This window comes from Tamandua tetradactyla, chromosome 22 (genome assembly GCF_023851605.1).
Source record: "Tamandua tetradactyla isolate mTamTet1 chromosome 22, mTamTet1.pri, whole genome shotgun sequence".
Lineage (NCBI taxonomy): Eukaryota > Metazoa > Chordata > Mammalia > Pilosa > Myrmecophagidae > Tamandua > Tamandua tetradactyla.
In genome coordinates this window covers 26,329,683-26,356,659 of record NC_135348.1, presented here as the reverse complement: position 1 = coordinate 26,356,659, position 26,977 = coordinate 26,329,683, and the positions used below count along the sequence as shown (strand labels likewise).

Sequence of the window (26,977 nt, the reverse complement as noted above, 5' to 3'; positions counted from 1 at the left end):
ACCATGAGAGTATATTTCTCTGTACTCTCCATTCAATTCCACTGGCCTATATGTTGTCCTTATGCTGGCACTCTGATGTTTTTATTACTGCGGCTTTGTAATAAGTTTTAGGATCAGGAAGAGTGAGTCCTCCAACTTTACTCTTCTTTTTGAAGATGGCTTTAGCTATTTGGGGCCTTTATCCTTCCATACAAGTTTGATGATTGGTTTTTCATTTCTACAAAAAAAAAGGCTGTTGTGGTTTTGGATTTCCTTGTGTTTAATCTGTGAATTACTTTTGGTAGAATTGACATCTTAACATTATTGTCTTTTAGTTCATGAACACAGAGTATTTTTCCATCGACTTAGGTCTTTTTTGATTTATTTTGGCAATGTTGTATAGTTTTCTGTGTACAAGTAAGTTCTTTACTTCCTTGGTTTGATATATTCCTAGATATTTGATTATTTTAATTGCCATTTTAAATGGAATTTTTCTTGATGTCTTCTTTAGATTTTCCATTACTAGTATTTAGAAACACTACTGTTTTTTGCATGTTGGTCTCGAACACTGATAATTTGCTGCATTCGTTTATTAGATCAGTAAGTAGCTTTGTTGCGGATTTGTCATGTCATCGTCAAATAAGAAACATTTTAGTTCTTCCTTTCCAATCTGGAGTCTTTTATTTATTTTTCTTGCCTCATTGTTCTGGCTGGAACTTCCAGTGAACTGTTGAATAACAATGGTGACTATGAACATACTTGTTTTATTCCTGGCCTTACAGGGAAAGCTTTCAGTTTTATACTATTGAGTATGATATTAGCTGTGAGATTTTCATGCACACCTTTTTCATATTAATAATGTTCCCTTTTATTGCTAATTTTCCATGTATTTTTATCAAGAATGGGTCCTAGATTTTGCTGAATATCTTTTATGCATTAGTTAAGATTATCATGTGTTTTTTTCTTTTCCTTTATTACATTAATATATATATATTACATGAAATGATTTTATCTTGAACCACCTTTGTGTTACAAGGATAAATCTCACTTGATGATGGTGTATAATTCTTTTAATTAGCTGTTGGATTTAGTTTGATAGTATTTTGTTGAGGATGCTTACCTCTATATTCATGAAGGATATCGGTATGTAATTTCTATTATTTTGATTATTTTATCTCACTTTGGTATTAGAGTGATGCTTTATAGAATAAGTTCTGAAATATTCTTTCCTCTTCAATTTTTTGGAAGTGTTTGAACAGGATTATTATTATAGCTTCCTTAAATATTTGGTAATATTCATGAGTGAAACCATATGATTCTTCAACTTTTCTTTGTTGGAAGATTTTTTTGTAAGGATTTACTCTCTCTACTTGTTATTTGGCTTCTTTTCTTCCTGAGTTAGCGTAGTTAGTTTGTGTGTACTTTAGCTTCGTGTCTTCAAAAACAAATACAGTGGAATGGGTTGGCTTAAACAACAGAAATTTATTGACTCATGGCTTTGAGGCTAGGAGAATGACAAAATCAAGGTGTCATCAAGACAATGCCTTCTCTCAGAAAACTGGTGCCAGTGATCTCTGATTTATTGAAAAAATAAACTTTATCTTCAGATGATTTTATTTGTAAGACTCAGCCATGAAGAACTTTGTATACAGTAATAATAAACAAGCATATTGTGAGTTACATTCTGTAGGAAAAGCATAAAAGAAACCTTCAACAAAAGGAACTAGACAACTGCATTATACTTTCTTTATGCAAACAGCCCATTCTGAAGGGTAGAATTAAGTGCAGACCAAAGGCTTTCAAAAGTTTCTGTGCCTAGATGGTAATTACAATCTCCACACACTAAAAAGAAAAGAAGCAAAAGAGTATTTTAACAATTATAACACCTTCAGCTATCTACAGAGTTCTCAGATCAGATTGGCAAATGAAATCTCACATTTACCTCTGCTTGTTTGGCTAATGACACTATTTTAGAGGACTTTATAACAATTTTAGCAACTTCATCCAAGTCATCACAAGCAAGAATTTTAAGTCCACTGTCCATATCAGTGCCTTAACATCAACATGGTTACCTATACATTGAATCCACACTACAATAAATATTTTAATTTCCAGTTCCTTTACTGCCATGATTACACACTGTGCAATAGCATTACACTGCATGATTCCTCCAAAAATGCTGATCAAAATAGCTTGTACCTTTTTATTTGACATGATAAGCTTAAATGCTTATGTTGCTTGTTTAACTGTGCCACCACCACCAACATCAAGAAACTTGGCTGGAGTTCCTCCATAAAGTTTTACTATATCCATTATGGTCACAGCCAAACCAACACCATTTACATGATGGCCTATCTTTACATCTAGGCAAATGTAGTTGATATCTGCCTTAGTGGCATCTTTAGCTCTTTTATCTCTCTAAGTCCAGTCACATAGGTTAAAAAGATTTTCTTCTGGTGATAGGTTGAATTAGAATCAAAATTGGCTTTTGCATCCATTTACAGCACAGACCCATCTGCTTCTTCTACTATTGGATTTATTTCTACCATGCTTGCATCATATTTCACTTTAAAGAAAGGTTGTAAAGCTTGATAATTGTTTTCTGCTGCAGTATCTACAATATTAGAAGGACATTCCATCTTCTGTAGAAGTCTTACAACATGTTCCTTTTAAAGCCTTCTACAATACCAATGGGTTCTTTAACTATTGCCTCTGGAGTCTCAGCAGCATCTTCAAAGTTCACACCACCTTGAGAACTTTCTATTAATACAAGACTTTGAAATGACCTTTCCATGGTTACTGCAAATTAGTAGTCTTTCTTGGAATTTCATTGCTCATAGACCAATACCTAATTGTATATTCTGCCCTTTTTCCTGCTTGCTTGGTAATCAGCTTTTTCCCAATTATTTGTGAGAAAACAGCTTTTGCTTGCTCTGCGGATAAAACTATCTTTCCTTCTCTTTTTAGGCCACTTTCAAATGTCCTTTTTCTTCTACCACCAACTAAAATCTGTGCCTTTATCATAATATCTTTCAGAACTAATTTTTTTTTTCTTTTTTTTGCAATTGAATAAGCTTCATCTGTTGACTTTACTAATTGTCCATTGGGAACAGCCAAAATCAGTAGGAAAGGTTGTGAAGCTGTGACTCCAATGAAAAGTCTGGATGAACTCCACAGGAAAGGCTCATTGACTGAAAAAGCAGTGAAAAGTTTCTCTTCTCCCTCAAAAGTCTTCAACTGATTGGATTATTTCATTTGAGGGATGCACATCCTTAGTTGATCACAAATCTACTCAGTCACAGCTGAAATCAACTGACTGATGATTTAATAAGCCAGCCTTCCAGTTTATCAACCAGCCACAAAATATCAGTAAAGTTTAGACTAGTGCTTGCCTGACCAGACAATTGGGAATAAGCACTTGGCTAAGATGACACCAGAATCTAACCATCACAACTATGCTTTTCAATTTCTACTTATTTGTGACTTTTCCAGTTCTCCTTCTGATATTGATTTCCAGCTTCATTCCATTTTGGTTAGAAAAAATACATATTATATTTTGTGTCTTTCTTTGTCCCTTGTAACAGTTTTTTACTTGAAGTCTATTTTATCTGATATTAGTATAGCTATCCAAGCTCTGTTTTGGTTACTATTTACATGGAATATTTTTCTATCCATTCATATTCAACTTACTTGTGTCTTTGAATTTAAGGTGAGTCTCTTTTAAATTGGATATGCTGTCATACTTTTTTATCCTTTTTGCCATTTTCTGCCTTTTGTCTGGAAAGTTTAATTCATTTAAATTTGAAGTAACTACTGATAATGCTGGAATTTCTTCTGACAATTTGCTATTTGGTTTCATATTTCATATCTGTTTTGGCCTTAAATTCTTCTATCATTGGCTACTGTCATATTTTTTTATCTTTTGCAGTAAATCATTTTGAGTCCTTTCTTCTTTCCTCCTTTTGATGTTTTTCAGATATTTTGCTTGTGGTTACCATGAAGCTTAAATTTAGGATCCTAAATCTATAAAAATCATGTTTAATTTTATGCCAGACTTAACTTTAGTAGCATGTACAAAGTATGTTACTGTATCCCTTCATCATCCCACCTTTTTTACTTGATATAAATCATATCTTTATACATCATATGTCCAAAACTATAGTTTATCATTACCTTGTATGCCTTTGCATTTTAGAAAATTTAAGAAATAAAAAGTGGAGTTGCATGCCAAAACTACAATGCAATAATACTGGCTTTTATAGTTACCCATATGGTTATTGTTTTGGCCTGCTAAAACTGATCTGAAATGCAGTATACCAGAAATAATTTGACTTTTACTATGAAGGTTTATTAACTTAAAAGTTTACAATTCTGAGGCCGTGAAAAAATGCTTAAATCAAAGCATCAGCAGGACAGACTTTCTTCCTGAAGAAAGGCTGCTGGCACTCTGGGACTCTGCCACTTGGGAAGACACATGGTGATAGCTGCTGGTCCATTTCTACCAGGTTTCATTGCTTTCAGTTTCTAGCAATTCTGATTGTGGCTTTGTTTCTGAGCTTAGCTTCTGTCTCAGCTTCTTTTGGGATTTCTTCTCTGAATTTCATCTCTTAGCTTCTCTGGTGGTTTTTCTGTTTCTTCTCTCAGTCTTTCATCCTCTTAAAAAGATTCCAGTTAGAGGATTAAGATCCATGCTTCAACTGAAATAACCTAATCAAAAGGTCCAACCCGCAGTAGGTCTACACCCACAGGAATGGATTGAAAAGAACATATAATCTTTTCTGGGGTACATACAGCTTCAAACCATCACAGTTATCTTTACTGGAGATCTTTGATCTACTACCTAGTTTCCTTTCCTTTAAGTCTGAGGAATCCCCTTTAGCATTGCTTCTAGGGCAGGTCTAATGACGACACAGCTTTTGCTTATCTTGGAATGGCTTAATCTCACCCTCATTTATGAAAGATAATCTTGCTGAATATGAAATATTTGTTTGGCTATTGATCCTTCATCACTTTTAATATTTCATCCCACTCTCTGCTTGCTTCTATGGTCTCTGATGGGAAATTGGCACATAATCTTATAGGGTTCCCTTTTACATGCTTTTGTCTTGAAGTGCTCAAAATTCTTTCCTTGTCCTTGTCATTGGGCATTTTGACCAGAACGGGTCTGGTCATGCTTCTATCAGGGTTTATCTTGTTTAGTGTTCATTGGGCTTCTTGAATGTTAATACTCATTTTTTTTTTTAATTTGGGAAGTTCTCTGACATTATTTCTTTAAATATTTCTTCTCCCCTTTCTCTTTTTCTTTTCCTTCTATTACTCTCATAATGTATATATTGGCATGTGAGATGGTGCCCCATAAGTCTCCTAGTCTCTGATTATCTTTTTCATTCTTTCTTCTTTTGCTCCTTACCAGAATCATTTCAGTAGTCTTGTCTTTGATTTCATTGATTGTTTCTTCTGTTAGCTCTAATGTGATGTTGAATCCCTCTAAAGAATGTTTTATTTCAGTTATTGTGATCTTCACTTTCAGTATCTCCTTTTGTTTCCATTTTATCATTTCTATCTCTTTATTGAAAATCTTATTTTGTTCATTTATTGTTTTCCTGATATCCTTTAGTTCTTTAACTGCTTTTTCCTTTATCTCCTTGACAATATTGATCATTCTAAAAGGTTTTTGTCTGGTATGTTCAAGGCTTGAAATTCTTCTTTGATGGTTTCTGAAATTTTATCTTGTTCCTTTGGATGGTCCATCAGTTTTTGTTTCTCTTTTTGTCTTGCAATTTGTTATTGCACATTCCACATTTTAATGCTTTAACTCTGGGATTTAGTACCTCAGTGTCTCTTCCTTAAGTTTCTATCCAGATAGTTATATGACATAATTATCCTTGACCTATCAAAAAACTATCAAGAAACATCCACTGCTAAAAAAAAAAAAAGCAAAAAAATGATTTTCATAGTCTTTGCAAATTTACTCTGTGTTGACTGGTACTCTCTTTCAGAGTTTATACCACCTGTTTAGAGGATTGACCTGAGGTGAAAATGCAAGAAACTCACCACCTTTATTGATGTGTGCCTTGTCCTGGGCATACACACCTGGCCTTAGGAATTCCCTTATTTACAGAGATCTGAATCCCCCTTGGATTCCGTTTGATATATATATATCCCTACCCCACCCCCATCCTGGGTGCTTTATTGAATACCTTGATGTAGGTATTCTTTTGCCCCAGGTCATTTAGTCTTGATTGTCTATTATACTGCTTTAGCTATTGACAAGCTACTTCTACCTGCCGGGCAATTTCTAAGAAGTGAGTCAGAGAATGGTATCCTGGTTTAGTACCTCAGTTTACCACCCAATAGATTGGCGTCAACATACAGATTCATCAGTATGTTCATAGGAGTTACTATGCTCCATTTGAAATGGACAGGGGTCCACAATGAGCCTGCAGACCTGCTCCACCCACAAAGAGCATATGAGGGAAGGACCAACAAGTGCACCATAAGCTTTTCTTATGACTTTATGCTGCAATTTCTTGATTTGATGCTTGCCTTGTTACTGTAACCCTACAGTTCTTTTCCACAGCCTTGGAAGAAGATGCTCTGCCATTTTATGCTGGTTGCTTAGAGATTCTGCAGGGGGACAGAACCCTGGAGCATCTGACATTGCCCTCTTTGTCAACTGGAAGCCCTCTGTACAGTTTTACTATATGTGTATGCTGTAATTATTTACCCATTCTTTTGTAGGTTATTGTTTTGATTGCTTTCACTTCTGTAATGTTAAGCAATGCTGCTATAAACATTTTTTACATGTGTCCTAATATTTGTACTCTAGGTCATATACCTGGAAGTGGAATTACTGTGTTGTAGGGTCTATGTATCTTTAATGGACACCATCATGCACAATAATGGCAACTGTTTTCCAATGTAGTTGGTTCAATTTTCATTCCCACTAATAGAGTATTAGTGTTTCTGTTTTACTACATTTTATTTTATTTTTCAAAAATAAGCCCATAGAAGGCAGGCCACGGTGGCTCAGCAGGTAAGAGTGCTTGCCTGCCATGCCCAAGGACCCGGGTTCGATTCCTGGTGCCTGCCCATGTAAAAAAAAAAATAAGCCCATAGGTTTGGGAGACATCTGTGATTGGACATAGATTGTATACCAGTCTGGTCCAGGTGGAAGGCCCAAGATCCTAGCACAGAACTGTGAGTAAAACTCCCAAACTGCAGAGGATGGTGATCTTCCCCCCACTGACACAGCAGGCTGTTAGAGACACTTCCCTATGGGAAAAAAGAAGCAGTCTCTACCAGGAGCAAAGGAAGGTAGTGCAACCAAGCTCCAACTGAAGTTTTAATTAACAAATATGGGCTGCTGAATAAAAGCTCTGAGCACAGATAAACCCAGGGAAAACAAGAAAGTAACCCTGAGGTCTCTCCCAGCAGAAAGGAGATGGGGCTGACAAAGGAGAAAAGAAAATGGAGGCTTTTGGAGTCAGCTGAGCTCAGAATACTGGAAATGGGCATGCTTCAAAAAAGCCAGATAATAACTCTGGCTCTTGACTGGCAAAACCTGGAGACTGGGGAGACTGGTTCTGAAAAGGGATTTTATTTTATTATTATTTTCTTCTTCTTCTTCTTCTTCTTCTTTTTAAATTTCTTCTTAAAAAAGCATTCTAAATGCCTCACTATAGAAAGCCTTAGGCATTTTCGATTGTCAGTCCTGACCCTGGCAAGAGTAGAGTTAAGATAGATCTGAAAGAAAAATAGGATATGATATATCAGAATAAAGCTGTGGCAATGCGACACCATGGATGCACCTTAAAGATATTATGTTGAGTGAAGTTAGCAGTAATAAAAGGAAAAATACTGTACAGTCTCACTAATAGGAACTAACATCAACAAATAAACTTGGAGAGTTAGAGTTGGGAATACAGGTTATCAGTAGATAGAAAGGGGGTAGGGATTGGGCATTTGAATCTGAAGGAGCACAGAATGTTCAGCAGGATTGACTGTAAAGATCCAGAAATGGATAGCACAATACTGTTTGCTGGTAGCACAATATTGCAAGGATGCTGAACAGAGCTGAGTGTAAGTATGGTTGAGACAGGAAGGCTAGGGGCATGTGTGACACCAGAAGGAAAAATAGAAGACAAAGACTGAGACTGTATAACTTAGAAAATACTGCAGTAGATAATCATGACGATTAAATGTTCAAATATAAGAATGTTTCTACATGAGAGAGAACAGATGAACATCAACATTGCAAGGTGTTGAAAATGGGATACTATATGAAAAAAATACAATCAATGCAGATTGATATCTATAGTTAAAAGTAACATTGTAATATTGCATCCATTAAGTGTAACAGAGACAATATACCAAAGCTAAATGTCAATAAGGGGGTATAAGGGAGGGGTAGGGGATTATTGGTGCTGTTGTTGTTTCTCATTTTTGTTTTATTTTAGTTTTCTATTCTTTACTTTTTCTTCTTTATCTTTCTTTGTGGAAGAAATCAACATGTTTTCATATAGATTGTGTGGCACATGCATAACTGTGTGATTATACCAGGAACCACTGTTTACTAAGTGGATTGTATGGTGTGTGAATAAAACTGTTTGAAAGCAGAAAGACACAAGTGCTGGAGAAAATGTGGAGAGAGAGATGGACCTATCCACTGTTGATAGGGAAGTAGGATGGTGCAGCCCCTCTGGAGGGCAGTGTAGTAGTACCACAGGAGGCTAAGTATAGGGCTGCAATATGATCATGCAATCCAATTATTAGATATATACTTGGAGGAACTGAAGACAGATACACGAATGAATATTTGCACATCAGTATTTATGGTGGCAGTATTCATGATTTGCAAAAGACAGACGTGGCCTAATGAAAGGAAAGGTGATCTGTGGTGTTTACATAGAGTGGAATATTGAGTGGGTGCAAGAAAGAATGAAGTGGTGAGGCATACAACTAGGTGAATGAAACTTGAGGACAATATGTTGAGTGAAATAAGCCAGGAACAAAAGGACAGATATTACAATGTCTCACTAATACTGACTAACTACAATGTTCAAACTGAGAATTGAATTTGAGAGCATAGGTTATCAGGGGAAAGCTTAGTGTAAAGGTTCCTAGATTGTAGGTTCTTACAGCAGTCACAGCTATTCAGCTGCAAATGTTATTTCTAAATTCTGTGATGCTGCACTCTGTGTGTAACCTGTTTTTTCCTTGGAATTTTGTGTATCTATGTGACACCTGAGTCTCAGAGCTAGAGTCTTGCATGTATGAAAGTTAGCATTATTCCATACAGCAACTGTTTAAAAAGCTGAAAAGAGATCAGACTTCAATTAGAGATATGAATAAAACTGATCTGGTTGGGACTAAAGTAAATCAGACTAAAGGGTACAGGATGATATTGACTATATCTTAAAACTTCAACTTCTGTGTGAGACCAAAGGAAGATACGTTTATCTGGAGCAAAATTTAAATTTTGTGTAGCACACTGTCTAATTTAACTTGTATTCAAACACCATAATTGCATATAAACTTGAATAGGGAGTGAGATCTTGTTGGTTTGTACAGGTTGGTGTGATGCCCTGATACATGCCAGAGTAATCTGGGCAGAAGATAAGAAAGTATATGAAAAGTCCCCTTGAGGAACTGGGGAAATATTGAATGTCTCCACCTGAGGAATACCTGAAATTCTTGCAAGCACTGGGGACTACCAATTTAATAGGCCAACACCTCGATCTTGGGACTTATGCTTATGAAATTTATTCCTGAAAAACAGAAGCTGAGTCTACTTATAATTATGCCTAAGTGTCACCCCAGAGAACCTCCTTTTTGCTCAGAAGTGGTCTCTCTCTCTAAGCCAAATCTGCAGATAAACTCACTGCCTTCTCCCTTAAGTGGGACATGATTCCCAAGGGTTTAACTCTCCCTGGAAATGTGGAATTCCCAGTGATGAGCCTGGCCCTGGCATCGTGGGATTGAGAAAACCTTCTTGACCAAACAGTAGAAGAGAAAGGAAGCAAAATAAAGTTCCAGTGACTGAGAGATTTCAAACAGAGTTGAGAGGTCATTCTGGAGGTTATTCTTATGCATTATATAGATATTCAGTTTTTGGTGTATTGGAGTAGCTAGAGGGAAATCCCTGAAACCATTGGACTGTAACTCAGTATGCTTGATTCTTGAAGATGATTATATAACTATATAGCTTTTGTGGTGTGATCACTGTGATCATAAAAACCTTGTGACTGACACTCCCTTTATCCAGTGTATGTACAAATAAGTAAGAAAATAAAGACAAAAATAAATAAACAATAGAGGGAGATAGAGGGATATGGGATGTTTTGGGTATTCATCTTTACTTTTATTTTTATTCTTATTTTTATTGTTTATGAAATAATGAAAATGTTAAAAAAATCTATTGTATGCAAGTATATGATAATACTGTGAACCATTGATTGTATACTTTGGGTGATTATTTGGTATGTGAATATATCTCAATAAAACTGCATTAAAAAATAAACCCATATAATATAACAAGCACTTAATAGTGGCTATTATCCTTCCGTTCTTTAATTTTTCTTCATTCTTTTCCAATTTTCTGTTATCTCTTATAATTTCTTACATCATGTATATAGCTTTAAGTTTCGCTATTGTTTCTTTTATGTATAGTTAGCATCCTTGTTTTATAAAGTATCTGATAAAAGCAATGCTTATAGTCATTCTTCTGTGTATTATTTTTTGCTTATTTCTTATGGCAATTATTCCCTTGTATGAATGGTTATCTTTAATCATATGCCACACATGTCCTTGAAATGGTTTATGTAGAGTTTACGAGTCTTAGGATATACATATCTTCTTCTAGAGATTTGTGATTGTTTCTCTCAGGTATGTAGGAGCACTATTAGCTCAATATTATTTTAAATTTACAGTTTGTCATTTCTTGGAATATCTGATGATGTTCCAAGTGGGTTGAAGACATACTAGCCCATGGTTACAGCATCTCAAAATACTTTCCTTAATATAAAATTTACATTGAATATGCTAAGGACCAGAGTAAATTTCTTGGAAGTCTCAGAGTTTGGCAGGGAGATGGGAGTGTCTTATTTTTAGTTCTTCCTTATTCTGAAAGTAGAGTCAGAACCTGTAATGATACCATTCTTTGCCAGCTTTAGAATGGGAGATCTATTAGGCACTCCAACTTTAGGAGGCCCTTAGCTAAGATTTCTATCCTCTTGCTTCTACCTATTAACTTTTTGCTTCACAAATTAATGAAAATCATAGGCCAGTGTCACAATTCATTTGATCTTGGTTGGTCAAAGTGTTTCAGGGCCAAAATAGGCTTTGAGCACCATTCTTGACTTCCTGTGTTCTTATGTCCTCATAACTTTTGGCTTCATGATCTTCATACATTTTAAGCTCTTCAGTTTAAGAAAAAATTTATCCAGTATTTTTTTGTTGTTCATAGTGTGTGCATCTATATATGTGTGTGTGTGTGTGTGTGTGTGTGTATGTTGGCATTACTAAGCAATGAATATCTTAAGCTATTTTTTAACCATTTAAAATTTGGATTTAGAGAAAGATGAAACTTTTCACATAGCAATAAAGAGTTGGCAATCATAGTGCTCCCATTCTCATTCTACATTGTAAACTCACTTAAAATTACTTTCATGCCAACCATGAGGAGGAGGTCAGCCTGAATAATCCAAGATTCAGACAAAAGTAAAATAAGATCAATATTGGAAACTACTTCATAACACGGTCTAGTATGACTTTAGATAAATAAAGAACACTGTACCCAGCTCTTTAGAATCGATGGTCCTTGTGCTCTTTACCTAACTCTGCATTTGTAAGTTTGGAATCCAGGTGATCAGTGAGCTGTACCACCTTGATGGAAGGGTGATTGCCCTGATATCAGAGGAGGAAAAGCATCTTCAGTAAACTGTGGTTTCGTGGAAGCCTATAGCACTCAGTCTTATTTCTGTAAGGTGGATAGTTTAATTCTGAACATGATTATTTCATAAATATTAATGATATTTAGCACAACATAGGAATACTTGAATAGTAATATTGCCTCTAAGCACCAAAGTTTTCAATAATATGTGGAACATGTCAGACCCTTATTAAAGTTTTGCTCTTAATTCATTTCTACATATAAAACATTTGGCAAAGAGCTAGAAAAAGGAGTTAGTGAAATAATTAAAGTCAAAATGCACAACTTACGGGAAAATCAAAATGTACAGTGTAGGGGTAAAGGATAAGGAACTGGGGATTATTGGAGGGAACAGGCTGCTGAGTTAAAGATATATTCACCTGAGAAGAGATATTAGCAGCAGTTTGTTTCTTCTTTCTTATCTAGCATTTCTCAAACTTGGCCTCAGATTGAAATCACCAGGAGACCTTTAAAAAAATACTTATACCTTGGTCTTATCCATAGAATTTTTTAAAACTCCTCTTGCAATTATATTGTTCAGGGAATTATTCACTAAAAGATGACTCTAGGGAGCAAAGTCCTCTATCACAATGACTCAATTGCTAGAACAAGTTTAAGTACAACTTGCTGGCACTCAGATAGACAATGAGTCAAGAATACTAGAAGTGGGAGTTTCTACATTTCCACTTGAAGAAGTACAGAAGCTTTAGTTGTAGCATGAGAAACTTTGATTGAAAAACAAAAAAGCACATGCTTCCCCTGACTTAGGTAAGCAAAATTCTGCAGTGATCATCTGTCATGGCCAGGTTCATGCGTCAACTTGGCCAAGTGGTCGTACCTGTTTATCTGGTTGGGCAAGTGCTGGCCTGTCTGCTGTGATGAGGACATTTCATAGAATTAGATCATGATCACGTCAGCTGCAACCACAGCTGACTCCATTTGTAATCAGCCAAGGGGAGTGTCTTCTGCAATGAGTGATGCTGAATCTAATCACTGGAAGCTTTTTAAGAAGGATTCAGAAGAGACAGGCTCTCTTCCTGCTTTGGCTGGTGAGTCTCTCCTGTGGAGTTCGTCTAGACCTTCCATTGGAACCGTCGACCTCACAGTCTGCCCTGCGGATTTTGGACTGTGTGTTCCCGCGGCCATGTGAGACACTTTTATAAATTTTATATTTGCAAGTGTTTGCAGTTGATTATGTTTCTCTAGAGAACCCTCATTAATACAACTTGGTACAAGGAGTGGTTTTTAAGAAACAATCTTTTTTTTTTTTCTTCATATGGGCAGGCACCGGGAAGCAAAAAGAAACACTCTTAAAAATGGATTTTTATTAATGGTTTTCTATGCTGACTGGACTCAAAGGTACTAAGGGACTTGGATTCCCATAATCAGAATGACACTCCCTCTCCATGAAGTGAGTTAGCAAAAGAGATAGTCAAAATATCACCATTTGATTCTCCTAATGTTTCGCTTGTATGAAGCCAGGCTCTGGGGATAATGTTTTTGACACCTTTACAGAGTTTTGTGGAAATAGTAAGTATAGAGATGTCGGCTGGCTGTTGTTATGATACACTGGCTAAATTAAGGAGTGAAAGGGATGGGCTTAAGGGTTCAAACGAGAAGTTTAAGTACTGTCTGATAAATGTAGAAGCTTCTATGAGTATCCTGAAGGAAAATATTATTTCCTATAGCTGTGGACTTGAGATCTCTGAAAATCAGACTCAGAATCTTATTGTTAGACTAGCAACATTACAACATAAACTGAAATCTCAATCTTGCATGGTGTCTGCCATTAAAGTGAGTGCATTGATTGGAAAAGAGTGGGACCCTGAAAAATGGGATGGTGATATATGAATTGATAATGATGTCAGAGGGTGAAGTTGAAACCCTAGATCATGCTGAGTCTTCTCTAGATAACTCTGTAATAGTCTGCTCTGAGGACATAGCTGCCCAACCTCCAGCCTGCCTTGAGGGTTGGCCACCCAACCTCCTCCTGAAGAGATTAGCCCTAGAGTGATTAATCCTGTTTCACCAGATGAAACTGCAAATGAATGCCCTGAAGCAAATGGCTTGGAAGATATTTCTAATTATTTTCATGCCCCCTCCCCCCATTTCTTCCAGACTTATAACTAGACTGAAGTCCCAACAGGCCCCTAAAGGTGAGGTAAAAAGTATCACACATGAAGAGGTAAATTAAACTCCAAAAGAACTGTGTGAGTTTTCCAATTTATATAGACAAAAATCAGGGGAATACATGTGGCAATGGATTTTAAGGGTGTGGGATAATGGTGGGAGGAATATAAGGCTGGATCAGGCTGAATTTATTGATATGGGCCCACTAAGCAGAGATTCTGCATTCAATGTTATAATTTGAGGGGTTAGAAAAGGGATTAACAATTTGTTTGGATGGTTAGTTGAAACATGGATCAAAAGGTGGCCAATACTACCTGAAGTTGAAATGCAAGAACTGCCCTGGTGTAATGTAGATGAGGGGATCCAGAGGCTTAGAGAATTTGGAATGTTAAAGTGGATTTATCATGCAAAACCTGCCCTTACACCCCAAGAATGTCCAGAGGATGCACCTTTTACCAGAACAATGAGAAATAAATTTGTGAGACTAGCGCTATCATCCATGAAGAACTCTGTAGTTGCAGTTCTCTGTAGGTCAGATATTACTGTGGGAACTGCTGTCACTTAGCTGGAATCCTTAAACACAGTGGGGATGACCAGATCCTGAGTTGGCAGAAGCCAGGTGTCAGGACTTAATCGCCAAAGATAGAGTGGATGTGGCTATTATAACAGAAAGCAAATTCAAAGCAGGAGTCAAAATTATATGATTCACAGAGATTTGCAGCATTGGCTAGTAAATCATGGGTACCTAGAAATACAATAGAAGGGTAATCTACAAAATTCTTGTTCGAGCTGTATGAACAAAAGAGTTCTAGGTCAGGTAAACAGAAGTCTAATCTGAATTACAAAAACAGAGTCACAGCCCCTTAATCAATTTCCAGACTTGAGTTTACAGACCCAGAGCCCCTTGAATGAAGGGGAGGCAAGGTCCTTTTGAGGGAGAACCCTGTTACACTGCCACAAATGTATACTGTTAATTTTCCTCCAAGCCTTCCCCAAGGAGACCGACGGCCTTTTTCCAGGGTAACTGTGCATTGGAGAAAAGGAAATGATCTGATATTTGGGGAATTATTAGGCACTGGTTCAGAAGTGACATTAATTCCAGGGGATCCAATTGTCACTCTTGTCCACCAGTCAGAGTGGAGGCTTATGGTGGCCAGGTGATTGATGGAGTTTTAGTTCAGGTCCATCTCACTGTGGGCCAGTGGGATCCTGGACCCATTCTGTAGTTTTTTTCCCAGTTCCAGAATGTATAATTGGTATAGACATACTGAATAACTGGCAGAATCCCCACGTTGGTTCTCTAACTCATGCAGGGGGGGCTATTATGGTGGGAAAGGCCAAGTGGAAGCCACTAGAACTGCCCCTACCTAGCAAAATAGTAAATCAGAAGCAATACTGGATTCCTGGAGGGATTGCAGAGCTTACTGCCACTCTTAAGGTCTTGAAGGATGCAGGGGTGATGATTCCCACCACGTTCCCATTCAACTCTCTTATTTGGCCTGTGCAGAAAACAGATAAGTCCTGGAGGATAACAGTGGATTATTGTAAGCTCAACCAGTGGTAACTCCAATTGCAGCTACTCTTCCTGATGTGGCATCATTGCTTGAGCAAATCAATATATCACCTGGTACCTGGTATGCAGCTATTGATCTGGCAAATGCTTTTTTTCTCAATAGCTGTTAGTAAGGACTACCAGAAACGGTTTGCTTCCAGCTGGCAAGGTCAGCAATATACTTTCACTGTCTTAAATCAGGGGTTTATCAACCCTCCAGCCCTATGTCATAATCTTGTCCACAGGGAACTTGATCGTTTCTCCCTCCCAGAAGACATCACACTGGTCCATTATATTGATGATATCATGTTGATTGGACCTAGTGTTCAAGAAGTAGCAACCACTCTAGACTTACTGGTTAGGCATTTGTGTGTCAGAGGATGGGAGATAAATCCAACAAAATTACAGTTGCCTTCCACCTCCATGAAATTTCTAGGTGTCCAGTGGTGTGGGACATGTCAAGATATCCCTTCTAAGGTGAAGGATAAATTGCCACATCTGGCCCCTCCTATGACCAAAAAAGAGCACAATGCCTAGTTGCTTTTTTTTGGATTTTGGCAACAACATATTCCTCATTTGGGTGTGCTACTCTGGCCCATTTATCGAGTGACCAGAAATGCTGCTAATTTTGAGTGGGGACCTGAACAGGAGGAGGATCTATGGCAGGTGCAGACTGCTGTTGAAGCTGCTCTGCCACTTGGGCCATATGATTCAGCAGATCCAATGGTGCTGGAAGTGTCAGTGGCAAATAAATATGATGTCTGGAGTCTTTGGCAGGCTGCTATAGGAGAATCACAACACAGACCCTTAGGATTTTGGGTTAAAGCCTATCCATCTGCTGCAGATAAACTACTCTCCTTTTGAGAAACAGCTATTGGCCTGCTACTGGGCCTTAGTAGAGACTGAACATTTAACCATGGGCCAGCAGAACTTCGAGCAGTGTACCTTCACAGAACTTCGAGCAATTTCATTTTGCTTGAAGGAAAACTGGCCAGAGGTGCATTTGTATACTGAATCATGGGCTGTTACTAATGGTTAGGCTGGATGGTCAGGGACTCCCTTGTGACTGGGGAAGAAGTATGTGGATAGACCTTTCTGAGTGGGCTAAAAACATGAACATATTTGTGTCCCATGTGAATGCACACGAGAATATGACTTCAGCAGAGGAAAGCTTTAATAATCTAGTGGATAAAATGATCCGTACTGTGGATACCAGTTAGGCCCTTCCCACAGCAACTCCTGTCATTGCCCAATGGGCTCATGAACAAAGTGGTCATGGTGGTAGGGATGGAGGTTATGCATAGGCTCAGCAACATGGACTTCCACTCACCAAGACTGATGTGGCTACAGCCACTGCTGAGTGCCCAATCTGCCAGCAGCAAAAACCCACACTCAGCCCCCCATATGGTACCATTCCCTGAGATGTCCAGCCAGCTAAATGGTGGCAGGTTGATTACACTGGACCACTCCCTTCATGGAAGGGGCAGAGATATGTTCTAACTGGAATAGACACATACTCTGGATATGGGTTTGCTTTCTCTGCACACAATTCTTCTGCCAAAACTACCATCCATGGGCTTACAGAGCACTTTATCTATCATCATGGTATTCCACATACATTGCTTCTGATCAAGGAACACACTTTACAGCAAATGAAGTGCAGGAATGGGCACATGCTCATGGAATTCTCTGGTCTTACCATGTTCCTCATCATCCAGAAACACCTGGATTGATAGAACGATGGAACGGCCTTTTGAAAACTCAATTACAGTGCCAACTAGGTGGTAATACCTTGAAAGGCTGGGGTAATGTTCTCCAGGAAGCTGTATGTGCTCTTAATCAGTGTTTGCTGTATGGTGCTCTTTCTCCCAAAGCCAGGATCCATGGGTCCAGGAACCAACGGGTGGAAATGGGAGTGGTACCACTCACTATCACCCCTAGTCATCCACTAGAAAAATTTTTGCTTCCTGTCCCTGTGACCCTGAGCTCTGCTGGTCTACAGGTTTTAGTTCCAAAAGGGGGAGTGCTTCCACCAGGAGAATCAACAGTGATTCCATTGAACTGGAATCTAAGACTGCCACCTGGTCACTTTGGACTACTCATGCCCCTGAATCAACAAGCCAAGAAGGGGATTGCATTATTGTCTGGGGTGATTGACCCTGACTATCAGGGGGAAATAGGACTGCAACTACACAGTGGAGGTAAAAAAAAGTTTTCTTGGAATATAGGAGATCCCCTAGGGCATCTTTTAGTACTACCATGCCCTGTGATTAAATCAATGGAAAACTGCAACAGCCCAATCCAGGCAGGACTACCAATGGATCTGAAACTTCAGGAATGAAGGTTTGGGTCATCACACAAGGCAAAGTACCACGGCCAGCTGAAGCATTTGCTGAGGGTAAAGGAAACATGGAATAGGTAGTGGAAGAAGGTAGTGATAAATATGAACTACGACCACATGATCAGTTACAGAAACGAGGACTGTAATGCTGTTTTGTTCCTGTTGTACTATTTAAGTTGTAATATATCAAGTTTAAGAATGAATATTACCCAAGGACTTGCACCCTATTCTGGAGAGAGTTGATGTGTTTCCAGTTATATGCACGACAGCTGAGTATTGTTATGTGAAAGAAAAAATGCATGTTTTAATGTTTTTTTATTTAGAAATTAGGTATGGTTTAAGGTGATAGGTATAGCTGCCAAGTTGACAAGGGGTGGACTGTCATGGTCAGGTTCATGTGTCAACTTGGCCAAGTGGTGGTACCTGTTTGTCTGGTTGGGCAAGTACTGGCCTGTCTGCTGTGATGAGGACATTTCACAGAATTAGATCATGATCACATCAGCTGCATCCACAGCTGATTCCATTTGTAATCAGCCAAGGGGAGTGTCTTCTGCAATGAGTGATGCTGAATCTAATCACTGGAAGCCTTTTAAGGAGAATTCAGAAGAGACAAGCTCTCTTCCTGCTTCGGCTGGTGAGCCTCTCCTATGGAGTTCATTGAGACCCTCCATTGGAATCTTCAGCTTCACAGCTTGCCCTGCAGATTTTGGACTTTGCGTTACCACGGTCACGTGAGACACTTTTATAAATTTTATATTTGTGAGTGTTTCCTGTTGTTTCTGTTTCTCTAGAGAACCCTAACTAATACATCATCTAAGGTGTGATGTGGCATCTTGCCATATGTTTGTATTAACTCGATGCAGTTATTGCCCCTTAGGCTTGAAATCAGATGGAGCTGGGCTAGACTTTGCTAGTCCTGGACCTACTGGTTGTGTATCTTCGGAAAAATTAAATTTTCAATGTCTTGGTGTTCTAGTTTGCTAGCTGCTGGAATGCAACACACCAGAGACGGATTGGCTTTTAATAAAAGGGGATTTATTTTGTTGGTTCTTCAGAGGAAAGGCAGCTAACTTTCCACTGAGGTTCTTTCTTACATGGAAGGCACAGGATGGTCTCTGCTGGTCTTCTCTCCAGGCCCCTGGGTTCCAACAACTTTCCCCGGGGTGACTTCTTTCTGCATCTCCAAAGGCCTGGGCTGAGCTGCAAGTGCTGAGATGAGAAATGCCGAGCTGCTTAGGCTGTGCTATATTGCGTTCTCTCATTTAAGCACCAGCCAATTAAGTCAAACATCACTCATTGCAGCAGACACGCCTCCTAGCTGACTACAGATGTAATTGGCAACAGATGAGGTTCACGTACCATTGGCTTATGTCCACAGCAACAAGATTAGGTATGCTCACCTGGCCAAGTTGACAACTGAATCTAACTAACACATTTGGTTTTATCATTTGTTTTATCATGAAGCAATTATTGATGAAACACCTAATACCAGCCAAGCACTACACAAAATTCTGGGAATATGATGCTGAAGAAAATATAGCACTTCCATTTTATCAGGTGATTTTTAATGATTACATGAGAAGTGTATTTAAAAGAATTAGCAGAATCATGGTTGTTATTCTAAAAATTGCATAAAGCATTATCTCAAAGAGGTAGGTAAAATTAGAATGGGGCTAAAATCAATGGGAATTTTATTAAAGGATTATAACAATGGCTATAAGTTTTGCTACCCTCTATATTTCAAATAGAACTTAATAGAAAAACCGAACAAAGTAAAGCCACCCCTCAAAACGACCAAAAAACAAAGCATGTGACATGCCTTGGGACACTGAGCAGTCAAAATGGCTCAGAAACTCATTGGAGATCATCCAGCTCCTGTTCAACACAGGAAAGAATGAATCATTTCTTTCCCCAATCTCCTTTCATTTCCTAGAAAAGAGGATGTCCATAAAAAGAAATAAAGTCCATTTGTGCAAATTGTGCATCCTGAAAGCATTAGTACAGAAATGTGAAGTGGAATGATTGATTTAGGAAAAGTTTGTCTACCTCATTAAAATAAAGTAAAATCACCTTGTATCGGATACTCTTTGAATAGAGAAAAAAAATAATGGCAGAACAGGGCTCAGGAACTTCTAGGTGTCCCTTAAGATGTGGACAATGTACTTGTGGATAAAAGGAAATTCAGAGTAGAAATCTGTTACATGAAGGTAATATCCACGAGCATCTTCATTACCCATGATCAATGTGAATGTGGAAAACATAAACTATTTACAAATATGGAACTCTATTGTATAGAAGGACATATAAAGTTGCAGCAAAATCTGTGCTAGATCTACTAATCCAGTGAAAACATTTAAATTTTCTTTACATTATCACAGCTCCAGCATACAGTGAATTTTTGACAGTGTTATTTTCTTTTCTTCCTCTTTTCATTATCTTTACACACTGTCTCTGGATTGCCTTGCCCGTGCTGTAAAAGTTTCCACAAAGGACAGGGTGAATGAATACTTCACTTAGCCTTGAATAAATCTGAAGTGCTTTCCCAGCAGGTTGTGCATCAAAAAGGGCCAACAGATATCATACCTACTCTGTTGTTTGCTTTCTTAAAAGGCCTGTGTATGCACAGTCAACCAGATTAGTCTTCTAGTTAATGAAATGTGGTTGTCAAAAACCGCCAGTCACAGCACGTTTAGCCCATGTTTTATGTAGCAGGCATGTGGTGTGAATCTCTAATTTATGCCCATCAGATAAATACAGCTGGTCTGCATTAGGAACTATATCATTCCTCTTTTGACAGTCTGTTTTAAAACAGCTTATGTTACTTATTGACATTAGGAATTTATTTTTTCAAAGACTTTGTACATTAGTGGCAAATTTTGCTGAGTTCACTTTACTGGAATGGAAACCATAAAAAGTAAATAAAGAGTGGGAATTGACATGCCAATTCAATGAAATTATTTCCATACCAGCTTTTCCTAGCATGTGTATTCTTTAAAGTAGTATTAAAAATGAGAAACAAACAGCTGACCAGACTTTCCTAAGATCGAATCACCCAAACACTGTTGAGATAAGGCCAGCTTAGTGTAATAGCTACCCAGCCCTCTCTCTGCCCCAAACTTTTTTGCTTTGTTCTTCTAGCTATCCTTCTCTTCTAAGAAGTGTTCCTTCTTCATAAACCACAATCTTCCTTCCTTTCTTCAAGAAATCAGCTTATGTTTCTCTCCTATTCCTTGTTCTCTGACCCACATGATATCTCACTCATTTATTTTCTGTTTCTCTAAACAAGTAGGAATAGGACAATAAGGAGACAGAGGATGTTATAGTTTTAAATTAAAAGACATAGATTGTTACTCTCGTTTTTCAATTTCCCTAAAAGATGATGGCTTTTAAGGACACAATATTGTACCTTGCCATTATGCATTTTCTTATTCAAACAATAAATATTTTATTGAAAACTATTTTTATAAGACATTTTAATAGATGCTGATTTCAAACCCTAGGTATTTTCTTATTTGGATTTAACTTTATTTCACCAGGAACTAGTATTTCAGTAAGAAATGCAGAACTATGATGAAACACAATATATACACAAGCACATATGTTTGTATCTTTGTATATATGTATGTGTATGTGTGTACATTTTTTTCTTTAAACTAAACATAAATACATGGAAAAATGGAAATACAATTATCCTAAGGGTTGTAGATTAAAAATCTGTGACTCTTCATGTCTTGTTTACACTTAAAATGGAAAAAGAGCAGAAAAATGTATTGCTTTTTGGCTTGGGTCTTCTCCCAGTATTTCCCATAACAATCACCACTTTTCACCAAATCCAAACGACCCTCCTTGAGAAAAGCAGAACAGTGAGAGGGATTGGGACAGACGAGTGAAATATTGAGATTGAGCCAATCCAAAGTGAAAGGAAAAGTCTACAACTTAACATGAAGTTATAGATGGACTTCTGAACTCATTTGACCCCTGTTAAACTTTGAGAAATACATCCAGATGCAGCTCTGGCCCTTCATGCTTGATACTCGTCTAGTGATTAAGATAAACTTGCAGAGATTCCATTCTAAGAAAGTTGAATAGCATAGCTGATCTAAAGAATAGAGAGCTTTATAACAAATATTAAGAAAAAAGTTTAAAGAGCAACATAGTGATTCAATAACATTTATTAGGTTTATGTAGTGCCAGGAACTGTGGTCATCCAAGTTGGGATTGTTAATGTTATCTGTAGACATGTAAATTCAGATTAAATTGCCTTAAACCTTCAGAATATTAATTGATTTCATGCAGAGCACTGCAATTTGGCACTGATGGCAAAGTATCATCCAATAGTTTCTGTCTCTTCTCCAATGTTTGGCTGAAATTCAAAGTCACTCAGCTGACCTTCAGCAGTCAGTTTAAGGAGATTTGTGAAAGCAGAGGCTTCTACTCATTTTATATTGATGATATTCAGTGCTGTGTAGTTAAAGACATTAGCCATCAAGAGACTTGGATTCTCATCTGTTTCCTCGAGAAGGAACATTAGAATTTGGTTAGGTAGGCATCCTCATTTTACAGAGGATGGCAAGAAAGCATGAGAGGACACCCAACTGAGTAACCTCAGGGCAGACTCTCCTAACTGCTTGCTCTCTGTCTTTCACTCCACCAGGCAGCTTTCCTTCCCTCAACATGTTCGGTGAGCCCTCTGCCTAACCCACATTTGAAGACTCAGTTTCCTCATCTGTGAAATGGAAATTATAAAATGGGAATGCTGCAACATAGTTGTAAGTAGAAAATCCATGTGTTTGTCCATTACTCAAGTAGTATCATTTATTCAATATATTAATTATAAAAAAATCTAGTTGAGGACTCAGCATAATGAAAACAAAAACTGAATACAATACAGGTGTTTATTTGTGCTTCCTCTCAAAAAGACTTGCGATGATTTATAATTAATGCACAATGTTCCTCAAATATAGCCAACCATGAGATAATCAGTTAGGAATCAAAATATGTAATTAAATAAAAATCAATGAGTTTTAATAACATTATAAAAACACTTTATAAATTGTGAATTTGATGCTCTGTATAGTAAATATCCCAGGAGAAGGTAATGATCCTGCTTCATTTTTAGGAATATCTTCTAGAAAATTAGGAATTTTGAGGGAAAAATTATAGCATCAATGGGGTTAGAGTGAAAGAACCTGATTAGGGTATATTCTAGTTTGCTAACTGCTGGAATGCACTATACCAGGTATGGAATGGCTTTTAAAAAGAGGAATTTAATAGGTTGCAAGTTTACAGTTCTAAAGCTGAGAAAATATTCCAATTAAAGCAAGTCTATAGAAATGTCCACTCTAAGGCATCCAGGGAAAGATACCTTGGTTCAAGATGGCTGATAAAGTTCAGTGTTTTTCTCTCAAGTGAGAAGGCACATGGTGAACACAGTCAGAGTTTCTCTGTCATCTGGAAAGGTACATTGTGAACACAGTCAGGGTTCCTCTCTCATCTGGAAGGGCACATGGCAAACACAGCATCATCTTCTAGCTTCTTCTCCTGGCTTCCAGTTTCATGAAGCTCCCCAGGAGGCATTTTCCTTCTTCATCTCCAGAGGTCACTGGCTGGTGGACTTTGCTTCTCGTGACTATGTCGTTCTGCTCTGCTCTCTCTGACTTTCCCTCATTCTCCAAAATGTTTCCTCTTTTATAGGGCTTCAGAAACTAATCAAGACCCACCCCAGTGGGTGGAGACACGTCTCCCCTAATCTAATTTAACAACCACTCTTGATTAAATCACATCTCCAGGGAGATGATCTAATTACAGTTTCAAACATACAATACTGAATAGAGATTAGAAGAAACGGCTGCCTTTACAAAATGGGATTAGGATTAAAACATGGCTTTTCTAGGGTGCATACATCATTTCAAACCAGCATGGGGTACTTGTAGAGCTGTGAGAGAAACAGCACTAGTTCTGGAGCATGTAGGCAGCTCGCATCTGACTTCCTCACATGATTGATCTCTTCCTTTCCATTCTGCTTCTCCATGTGTACTTAACTCTACTGGGGTTTTGAAAAGAAAAATAATAATCTGATATTTTCAGCGTAACCTGGAATTGTGCACCAATTATTTATTAGGCTGTCTGTATTACTCAGATTTGGTTATTTGATTCAAATGACTAGTTAATTAGACAGTAAAAATTAATCAAGTCAGTTATTATTTACTTGACTACTCACACAAAATGACTAAATCACTCTGTAGGTTCAGGCTTAGATAGATAAGCAAAGGAACTTTCAAAAAAACCGGAGTCTGGATCTGTATGTACTTCTCCTGGGGGCTTTGTAAACATAATGTCTTTTGGGGGCTTTGCTCTTTGTATTTGTGTGTGTGTGTGTGTGTATGTGTGTATGTGTGTGTGGCTGTCCAGCAAAGACCACCAGAAACACCTCTGACTTGTGCAACTTGGGTTTATTACTTATTGCTGCAAGGGAAACCACGTGCTGTGGGGAACTGTGGGCGTCTCAGTAAAAGAATATTAGAAAGGGCATTGGGACTTGTGCTTGGTAATTTTGGGAAGTGCTTAAGGAAGCAGGCCTTTGCTCTGGATTGGATGCTGTCAGGAAGTGCAGCTAATTCTATGATTGGATATGTTAATATATCTTATCTAGAAGGAAGGAACACTGGACTGAGATTAAAGCTATAATTGGCAAAGAAGCGGAAGTCACTTATATTAGCCAAATTAGGGGGGATATTTGGAAATTTGTGTGGCTGGGCGAGTATTCAAGTTTTGCTTGTGTTCATACATGGTCAATAGATTTCTCATGAGTCACCATTTCCTATAGCTATTCCACAATAGCTGATTTAAGATAAAGGTTAAAGTTAATTTGCATACATCCACATGCAATGGATATGCTCCCTGAAAGGTTTTCTAGATCATGGAAGTATATTTAGGAGAAAGAACATCTACAAATGTCCCATCAAAATACTGAGAACACTGACATGGAAGCTGAAAAGTTAAGGTAGAGATATAAAAATTTAATTCAAGAAGTAAATAATCTGATATGTGGACTACTAGGATTCCATTTTTCATTTATCTACCTGTTGTATAAACAAAGCCACAAAAGCCTTATGAAATCTGTTGCTGTACTTGCTAAGAAGGCTGAAGAAAGGGAGAAGTCTAAATTTCACTCCTTGGGCATTTGGGATAGACAATAGTTAATACAAAAGGAGTAGATATTGAAGGGAAAGTCAATGAGTTAAATTTTAGCATTTCATCTTGAGATTCCTTGAGGTATTCTCAGATAAGAATCTCAAGAATATGATTTTTAATATAATTTTGGAGCTCAGAGTGGAGTTCTGGAGAACTGGAAAAGTTCTTCCATCAAAGATAGTTAAGAATATTAAAACCCTGGACTTGGAAAGAGTTTGCAAAGAGAGCGGATAGAAAACAAGAAAAGAAAATATCTTAGTTTGCCAGGCTGTTATGACACACAGTGAGGTTGGTTTAAACAATGGAATTTCATTGTCCCACAGATTTGATTAGCTAGGTGATTTGCTTCCTCCTGGGGTTGACAGCATCTGGGTGATGTCTTGCCTCAATGCTTGGGGTTTGGCTTGAATCCTTGCCTCATGTTACATGGCAATATCCTCTCCTTTCTGACTTCTGTGACTTCCCTAGTCTATTTATAAGGCTTCCAGTAGTCTGGGTTAAGACTCGCCTTCATTCAGTTGGGTCACGCCTTAATTAAAAATAACATCTTGTTTTCCATTCTTCTCCTGCTGAGGACCGGCTAAGGTATGACCGGCTCCTCCTTCTACCATTGGGTTTTTCTCACCTCCCCCCGCCTCTCCCCCCGCCCCTGGTTTTGTGTGCAAACGTGGGATGGCCTAGTGGACCCACAGAAGACGATCACCAAAAATTAAAGAAAGAAAGTCCGTGAGCTGGAACACAGGCGTCCTGTTTGGAAGTGTCCAAGGAGAGCGCCAGAAGTGCGCAAGCCGGAGACTGGGAGAGCTCCTTTCTGGCCGAGAGGGGGAGCCCGGTGTTCCCAGCTGGGAGCGACCCGGAGTCCCCAGTCCCGAGTCCGGCCGCCGCCAGCGCCAGTTTTGGTTCAGCCGATTAGGAAGAGGCGGGAGGGGCAGAGAGCACGAAGAGGGAGGGGACCCGGGCCGGGGGGTCCCGAACCCAGTGCTGCATTGACATAAAGAAACTTTGCCTCTCGGCCTCGGAAACGGCGCCCCGGCTGCGCTGGAGCGGAGATCGCCCAGCTCTAAGCAGCCGGTGGCTCTCCACGCCCCTGACCGAAGCCTGGCTGGACCGCATCGCTCAGTAAGAACTATATTATGAGGAGGTAATATTTTCTTTCATTATGTGGATGAGGAAAGCTATCAAAACACAGATCAAGGACTTCCGGAGAAGATGGCGGCTTAGTAAGACGCGCGGATCTTAGTTTCTTCTCCAGAACAGCTACTAGGGGAGTAGAAACGATACAGAACAGCTCCCAAAGCCACGACAGAGATAAGAAAGACAGCGTACCCCATCCTGGAACGGCTGGTTGGCTGAGAGAACCCACTCTGGTGAGATCGCCGAGGGGCGTGGGCTTCACGGGGCGGGGCGGCAAACGGCCGGAGTCACTCCCTTCCCCCTTCCCGGGCCGGCTGGGAGAATTGGACAGGCGGTCCCCTCAAACGGCGGTGGCTGGCGCCCACACCACACGCGGCCCCCCGGACCAACTGAGAAAAATGGATTGGAAATCCCCAGGCCGCGGAGAACGGTGACGGGGGGGGCCCTTCCAAACCCGTGACTCCCCGGGAACGGTGCACTCTGCCAGGCGGGCTGCTGTGGCTGGTGCCCTCCTGCAATGCTTGGCGCCCCAGGCCGACTAGGAAATTTGGACGGGCGCTTTCCTGGGCTGCGGTGGCCAGCGACCCTCCCCGCGTTCGGACCCCAGGCTGGCTGGCACTCTTCCAAGCCGCTTCGGCTAGCGAAACTCCTGGACGGCGAGAGTTTTCCAAAGTTAAAGGACCCACAGCACCTTTTACTGGTGGGACCCGCAGAA

The 26,977-nt window shown here is 38.9% G+C and overlaps 1 pseudogene; it reads right to left on the bottom strand.

The window, feature by feature from the left end:
• Positions 1 to 1,891: 1,891 nt before the first annotated feature.
• Positions 1,892 to 26,241, bottom strand: LOC143666004 (succinate--CoA ligase [ADP-forming] subunit beta, mitochondrial pseudogene; annotated as a pseudogene).
• Between the last annotated feature and the right edge of the window lie 736 nt (positions 26,242 to 26,977).